Source organism: Corvus brachyrhynchos, unplaced genomic scaffold (assembly GCF_000691975.1).
Source record: "Corvus brachyrhynchos isolate BGI_N302 unplaced genomic scaffold, ASM69197v1 scaffold150, whole genome shotgun sequence".
NCBI lineage: Eukaryota > Metazoa > Chordata > Aves > Passeriformes > Corvidae > Corvus > Corvus brachyrhynchos.
Window position 1 is genome coordinate 2,881,420 of NW_008236162.1, and position 7,104 is coordinate 2,888,523.

Here is a 7,104-nt window from a genome sequence, read left to right on the forward strand (position 1 = left end):
TTTCTTCTCATCTGAGCGGCAGGCACCTCACCCGCCTCATAAGCATCTGCTGCAAGAAGTCTTCACCTGTCACCTCTTCCCAACTGACTTGAGAAAACAGGATAGGAAAGCTATAAATAATTAAGGCCCATCCAACACAGGTGCAGCACTAAATATCAAACCTGCCTGAGCATCTCCAACACTCCCTTGATAGCCAAGGGGAAACTAACCTAGTTTGGAAATAGGAGGAGAAGAGAGGCAGGAGCCACGTGTTAAAATTGTGGCCAAACTGGTTTCAGCCCTTGTCAAGGACTCCTGACCCAGGAATAACCCACTTGTGCTGGCGCAGTGTGGTGCACTGGGCCAAAGGTTCACATCATCATCCCAAAACACCTGGACAAGGCATCCAGGAGAGAAGAGGGCAGCCCAGGGGAGACAGCCTGCCCTTTCCCCTTGTGTTTGTGGGGAGAGAGGAACCTTGTGCCTCCCTGTCGCTTGTCCCTATTAACATGCACGATTCCCCAAGCCGATCCTGCAGCCGTCTCCGAGCTTGTAAGAAGTTAACATCAAAGCTGTGGAAGGGAGGGAATGGCAAGTGCTGGTGAGAGATGTCACATTAGTGTCTGGCTCTCCCAGAGCTGCTGCATTTAAATTTTGTTCATCAAGGCTTCGACTCCGTGGCCCTGCTTCAGGGAGGGAGGAGAGGCCACATACAGAGAACTCTGCTCCTGCACCGGGAGCAGCTTCGGGGCAGCCCTGGGATGGTCCAGCCCTGAGAGAGCTGCAGGGAGAGCAGCAGTGCCCAGCCGGGGCTCCTGGGCGCCTCGGAGGCTGTAAATCTGCTGCCATCAGGGCATGACGAGGCTGAGGGCGAGATAGAAACTTCCCCTTTGGGCACTTCTGTAATTGTTGGTGAGGGCAGCAGCTCAGCAGAGCGTGATTACAGTCCCAAGTGAGCAACCAGGGAGATAATTAACTTTTGGAACAACTTACCTGTGAGACGAAGTATCCATCACTCAAAGACTTTACGGAGCAACCGATACCCTGCTGAAAGCTCCTGGAGGTGACCCCGCAGCCCAACCAGTGGGAAATATCCCCCTGGGACTGGAAAACGCTGATTTACCTGAATCTAAACGATCTGCAGGAATACTCCTGGCTCCGACTGGCAACAAAAGATAGGCGAGCTGCATAATGTGCTGTCAGCCTGCCCGGGCCTGGGGACAGCAGGGTCACCCCGAGCCAGCGGTTGGGCACACTCTGCTCCCCATCCCGGGTGCCACTCCCGCTGCCTGGGAAGTGGCATTTCAGCTCTCCCACCATTCCAGCTTCCCACAGGGCTTTCTCCACCCACACACACGCATGCCTGATATTTTATTTATTTTTTATGTTTGATTTTACCCTGGTTCAGGTTGAAATAATGAGCATTTTGGGGGCAGAGTGTGCTGGGAAGAGCTGGGACGTCTCCTGTCGCTTCTGAATCCTGGGAGCTTGGAGGCAGCCTGGATTGGTGGGATTTGTCTCCCCATGTGTGCCAAGCACCGAACCAGTAACGTTCTGCCCCGGGATGAAATGCCCATGTCCATCTGTGTCTTGGTGAGCGAGGCCCAGCAGAGGGGCAGGAGGAGGCAAAGCACCCCAAAAACATTTCCAAGTTCTACTGCAAAACTGTCCCAAGAAACGAGCTCGGGGCTCTCCCCACACCCAGAGGCCTTCTCCAATTGCCTTCTCCAATCGCTGGTCTGTGCAGGAAGGTGACCCCAGCCTGAGCCCCCTGCCCTGCCCGCGGGGACCCTCAGCTGCCCAGGGAGCTGCTTTTATTTGGGCTCCATGGCACAGCCCCGGGAGATTTACGGCCGGAGCTCCTTTGATGTGGGCCCCTGATAAGCGTCAGGAATATTTTCGTTTCATGACAATGTCAGCTCGTGGCTCTGACTGGGGGGGGTTATTGGCAGAGACGTTTCCTGCAGCTATTTAGGATGCCCCTGCCCGCGGGGACCCTCAGCTGCCCAGGGAGCTGCTTTTATTTGGGCTCCATGGCACAGCCCCGGGAGATTTACGGCCGGAGCTCCTTTGATGTGGGCCCCTGATAAGCGTCAGGAATATTTTCGTTTCATGACAATGTCAGCTCGTGGCTCTGACTGGGGGGGTTTATGGGCAGAGATGTTTCCTGCAGCTATTGAGGCTGCCACATTCCTCGGGCAGGCCAGCTAGTAAAAGAGAATCGTAAAACCCCCTCTGGAAGGGTTTATAAACAGAGGGAAGCTTCTCCTTTAAGGGAGAGGAGCGGGGAGTATTTCCATTTCAATCAGGGGCGTCTCTGGAACCAGACCACAGCCGGGGCTGCAGAATTTGTCAGGGGATTAGCTCAGGAACAGAGCAAGTGCAGGGTTTTTCCCCTTCGCACTCACTCGCCTGTTATTCCAAATTAGGCTCTTGGTGCTGGGCTTGGAGGAGGGTAATGAAAACCAGAAGGGAGCTGGGAGAGCCTGGCTGGGGAACAGGGACAGGCGCTGGAGGGGCCCAGGTGCGCGCAGGGCAGCCGGACACCCCTCGGGCCCTGCTGCTGGTGGGGTCTGGCACACGAGAAGGACACTGTGACTCAGCTCCTCTCCTTCCCTCCTCGCTCCACTGGGAGCTCCTGATGGCAGGAGAAGCCTCCACCGCGGGCATTCACGACGGGACGGCTGTGGGGTCCCCACATCACCCCCACCGAGCGGGGTCCCGCCTGCGGGGAAGCTGCTGTGCCCCGGCGTTCCCCCCGCCGCAACCTCTGCTCCCTGTCAGCTGCTCCCGTGATTTATTGGAGGTTTCGGCTCAAATCTGTAAGGCAAAACCACCGAGCACATTTCCTCCTCCTCGCGGTTCCGCCCCCGCGCCGCCGCAGCGCACACCTGGTACAAACAACCATAAAAACACGTCTGCAGCGCGGGGCTGGGGCCAGCAACGCCGCCGGGTACCCCAGGGTGACAGGGAACAGGGCTGCATCAGGCCTCATGCAGCCTCCAAAGCTGAGTTCCAGTTTCCCAAGGGTTTGGGGGATGTATTTTGGGGCAGAAATAGGGATCCCTTCGTCACGCACCCCTCCTGGATATCCTAGGGAGCTGTTTTCCTCCAAAGGTGATAATCCCAGGGCTGAGTTCTGGGCTTTAAAGACAAATGATTAATGCCGGAGAGGTTTGAACTGGGAGATTTATGCAGTGATGGTTTTCCTGAGCTTCTCTGAAGTACCACGGGGTGAAGGCAGTGGGAGTATCAATCTTTGGAGGCAGCGAGAGCCCCTTGGCCAGGTGGTCGGGGAGAAGGAGAGCAGCAGCTGCAGGAGTGCAGGTCACCCACCGAGAAAGGGACTGGGCCCCATCCTGGAAGCACTGGAAGCTTCACCCCTCCATGCCCTTGCTCTGGAGGCTCTTCCAGAACCTCTCTCTCCTTATGATCTTCAGCTTTCTTGTCATTTCCAGCCTAAATCTTCTTCATGGCTAATTTATCCCCTTCGTCCTTGTGCCAGCACTGTCCTTTAACTTAAACAGCTCATCCCGTGCCTGTTGTTTACCCCATGTGTTTATAGGAGCCATCAGTTCCCTGCTCGGCCTCTGCACTCGTGGATAAACAACCTGAGCTTGGATGGTTTGCAGTTGCTCTTCCCTGGCACCAGCAGCTGCTGTCCTGCCACCTCCAACCCCACTGCCCCCAGCCCAACAAGCCCCCATCCCTGCATCCTCTGGGACCTCCAGCCCTCATCCCTGCAGCTCCAGCAGCAAGAGGAGACAGGTTTAGGGTGGGAAGGACACCCAGCAGGGCAGTGTGCCAGCTCCTGCCAGCACCAGCATGAACCCCGGCACAAAGGCCGGCACAAGGAGGAGATGGGACGCTCTGTGCTCAGAGCTTGGGAAGTTTCTTGGCTCCCCAGCAGCAGGGCAGGACAAACAGGTTTGGTGGGTGGCATGGAAAAGAAGGGAAGGTTGGCCCAGCGCGCTGTGCCGGGATAAAAGAATCCCAGCCCAGCACTGGGGCAATCGCCAGCCATCCTCTCCTCTGTCCCCAGAGATGCCCCCGGTGACATTACTTTCTACCAGGGCTTTCCATGACTCCCACGGCCACAGGAGCAGGACAAGGAGGGGCAGAGCTCCCAGCCCAGCCTCCTCCTGCCTTGGCCCATATTTCACAGGAGAGCAGACACCCATCGGCCGTGTCACGGCGCAAAAACCAAGAACTCAAAGCAATTTTAAATGAACTTTCAAAATGATGAACAAAGAGCCCTTGTCCGTGTTATACAGGAAATAAATCACACCAGAATGATAGTTGTAATTCCCAAAAGTACACAGAGAATTGATTTTGCGATGACATTTATCATGATAAACCGGTACGGCAGCATACAGGCACATCTTAAGCTGCAGCTGGGTGACTCCCTCCCATTTATCACCTGTCCCATCTTCGCCAGCCACATTTGCACAGTTGCACAAGTGATGATTGCTGCTCAGGACAGCAGTCCTGGGCCGGTTTCAGCTCACCCTGCACAAGGCCAGGGCTGGCTTCAGCTCTCGCCCTGCGCTGACTCGGGCCTGGCCTCAGTGGGAGCAGGGCAGAGAGGCACTGCCAAGCTCCTGAGCCATGGAAACTCTGCCTGGGTGGACACGAGGCACCTTGGAATTGCAGATCAAAAACCAGGTTGAGTCTGAGTTGGTTTAAGCCGCCCTCCAGCCCCGGGCACTGGAGAAACCTCCCTGGGTGAAGCTCCTGGAGCAGCTGATCTGGACGTGGGGCGAGGGGCTGGAGGGTCCTGCTGTGCCAGGAGCAGGGATGTGCCAGGTCCTTCCTGGCAGAGTTGGTGAGTGAGGATGCCAGAGTGCCCCTATTGCAGCAGGCAGGGCTGTGCCCTCCGGAGATCACAGAATCATGGATTCATTCATGTTGGAAAAGCTCTCTAAGATCATCAAGTCCAGCCGCTAACGTCACACTGCCACCTTCACCACTAATCCCTGTCCCCAGGTGCCACACCCACGCGTTTTTTGAACGCTCCCAGGGATGGTGACACCACCACTGCCTTCCGCAGCCTGTTCCAGTGCTAACCACCCTTTCCATGAAGAAATTTTTCCTAATATCCAACTCACATCAGCTGGGCTGATCCCAGTGTGAAACTGCCTTGGTTTGGCTTTGGCTCTGCCCAGGAAACCCCCGAGGAATGTGCTGCTGGGGGAGCACAGCCAGTGCCAGGCCCCAGGCACCCCAAAAGAGAGCTGGAGGTGCAGCTGGGCTTCATAATGAAAGCCAAAACCCTTCCCAAAAGCAGGGACATTGCCCCAGAAAGGAAACCAGCTCGATTAGGGTAACGCTGGATCCTCAGTCAGCTTTTTAAGTTCTCAGGGCCGTGTATCTCCCTTTGTCAGAGCCTCGCCAGCCTCCCCCGCTCACCTTTATTTGTCTTGCTGCTGTTGCAGCGAAAATGTATTGGCTTTGCAGTTAGTGATTACACGTCATCACATGCCCAATTTATAACCCCATACCCCAAAGAACAGATGTAATAAAGCCAGGGCAGGAAACAGGGATGTTATAAAGCCGAGCAGCCAGCACAGAGCTCCTCGTCTGTGTGCAGGGAACAAAATATTACAGACCTGCTTTGGGGAGGGGGGAAAGGAGGGGGAAGGGAGCTGCTGTGCCAGGGATGGAGCAGTGTCTGTGTCCCACAGGGATGGGAGGGCCGGGGGGGTTCAGGCCAAAAGCTGCTGCCTGGGCAGGAGGTTGTGGGTGGGTTTGAGGGGTCACAGGATCCAGGTCTGGCTGGGGAGAGTGGGCACAGCTCAGCCTCTGACCATACGAGTGTTTCTTCCAGAGCAAAGTCAGCATTTCCTTGGTGTTCGTGCTGCACTGAGCCCTTGGCCCTCCTCTCCGAGGGGAGGAAAGGAGAGGGGGGCTGTTATCTCCAAAACCTTTGGACCCCCTGAAGCCCCCCGAGCCCTGAGCTGTTGTGCCAGAAGATGCTCGCCAAGAAGACTCGCCCAAAGCAAAGATTTCTCCTCTGTTACTGGCGGGCCGGGGAGATGCGAAGCCTCGCAGGGGGCAGGATAATCACGGGCAGAGATAGAGGCAGCGCGGCCCCGGGGCTGATAACCGCGGCAGCGCTGGGTGGGGGCTCCCCCGTCCCCCGAAGGCGACCGCGGAGATCAACTCGCCTCATTATCGGAAAGTTTTTGCTGATACCCGCGGCAGCGCTGGGTGGGGGCTCCCCCGTCCCCCGAAGGCGACCGCGGAGATCAACTCGCCTCATTATCGGAAAGTTTTTGTTTAATAACCCAGGGTAATAAAATGCGCCTCTGGAGGGCTTTGCCCAGATAAAGGAATGTTTGTGGTGATAAAGAGTTTTGAATTTAGCTGCCACAAAGAACGTATTAAAGCCCTTTGTTCCCCCAGGCTCTGCGGGTGACCTTGGCCGTGACTGTGGCGCAGCTGGGCCAGGATGGCTGGACAGAGAGCTTGGAGCCCAGCTGGAAGGACTCCAGGATTTCCCTGGAGGTCCCAAGGAGCTGGGGTCGGTTGGTGGTGACAGCAGGATGCAGGTGAGCATTTTCCAGGCCGATGCGATTTTCCAGCAATGGCAGAGCCAGAGCTTTGGGAAAGGACTGCAGAAATCCCGTATGCCCTAAAACTGGGTGCGCCAGAGCCTGGAGCGCTGGAGATACCAAAGGGCAGGAGCAGAGCCTCATCCAGGGTCCAAAACCAGAGCCTGGCTGCTGTTAGAAAAGAAGAAAAAGAAAAAAGGAGTGAACAGCAACAACAAAAAGTCTGATCCCAGATTGTAGATGTAGTTTGGAAACCGATGTTATGCAAATGAGTTCACTTCGAAAGCTAATCACTTTGAAAGGTCAAAACTTACAGTCATAATCGGACTAAACAAAAAGCTAATTAGAGGTCTTTTGTGTGCCTAAATGAGGCCGGGGAGTTCCCCCTGCTCCCAGGGGTGAGGGGTGCTCAGGAGGGCCCTTGGCAGGATTAGTTCTTCGCGAGGTATTTGCTGGTGAAAGCCTCTCGCCGAGTGAATGGAAATAATGACCCGGGAGCGGCCGCGGAGCGGAGCCGTGGGTTGGAGCCACATCAAACTGAAGGATAAACCGAGGGTGGCCGGGGGTGGGG

At 56.0% G+C, this 7,104-nt stretch overlaps 1 long non-coding RNA gene across 1 annotated transcript in view; it reads left to right on the forward strand.

The window, feature by feature from the left end:
• Positions 1–7,096, forward strand: part of LOC108446171 — a 10,119-nt gene extending 3,023 nt beyond the window's left edge. Inside the window, exon 3 of the long non-coding RNA XR_001861296.1 lies at positions 6,385–7,096. This is a non-coding gene — a long non-coding RNA (uncharacterized LOC108446171). The remainder of the gene's footprint in view (positions 1–6,384) is intronic.
• Positions 7,097–7,104: the final 8 nt, after the last annotated feature.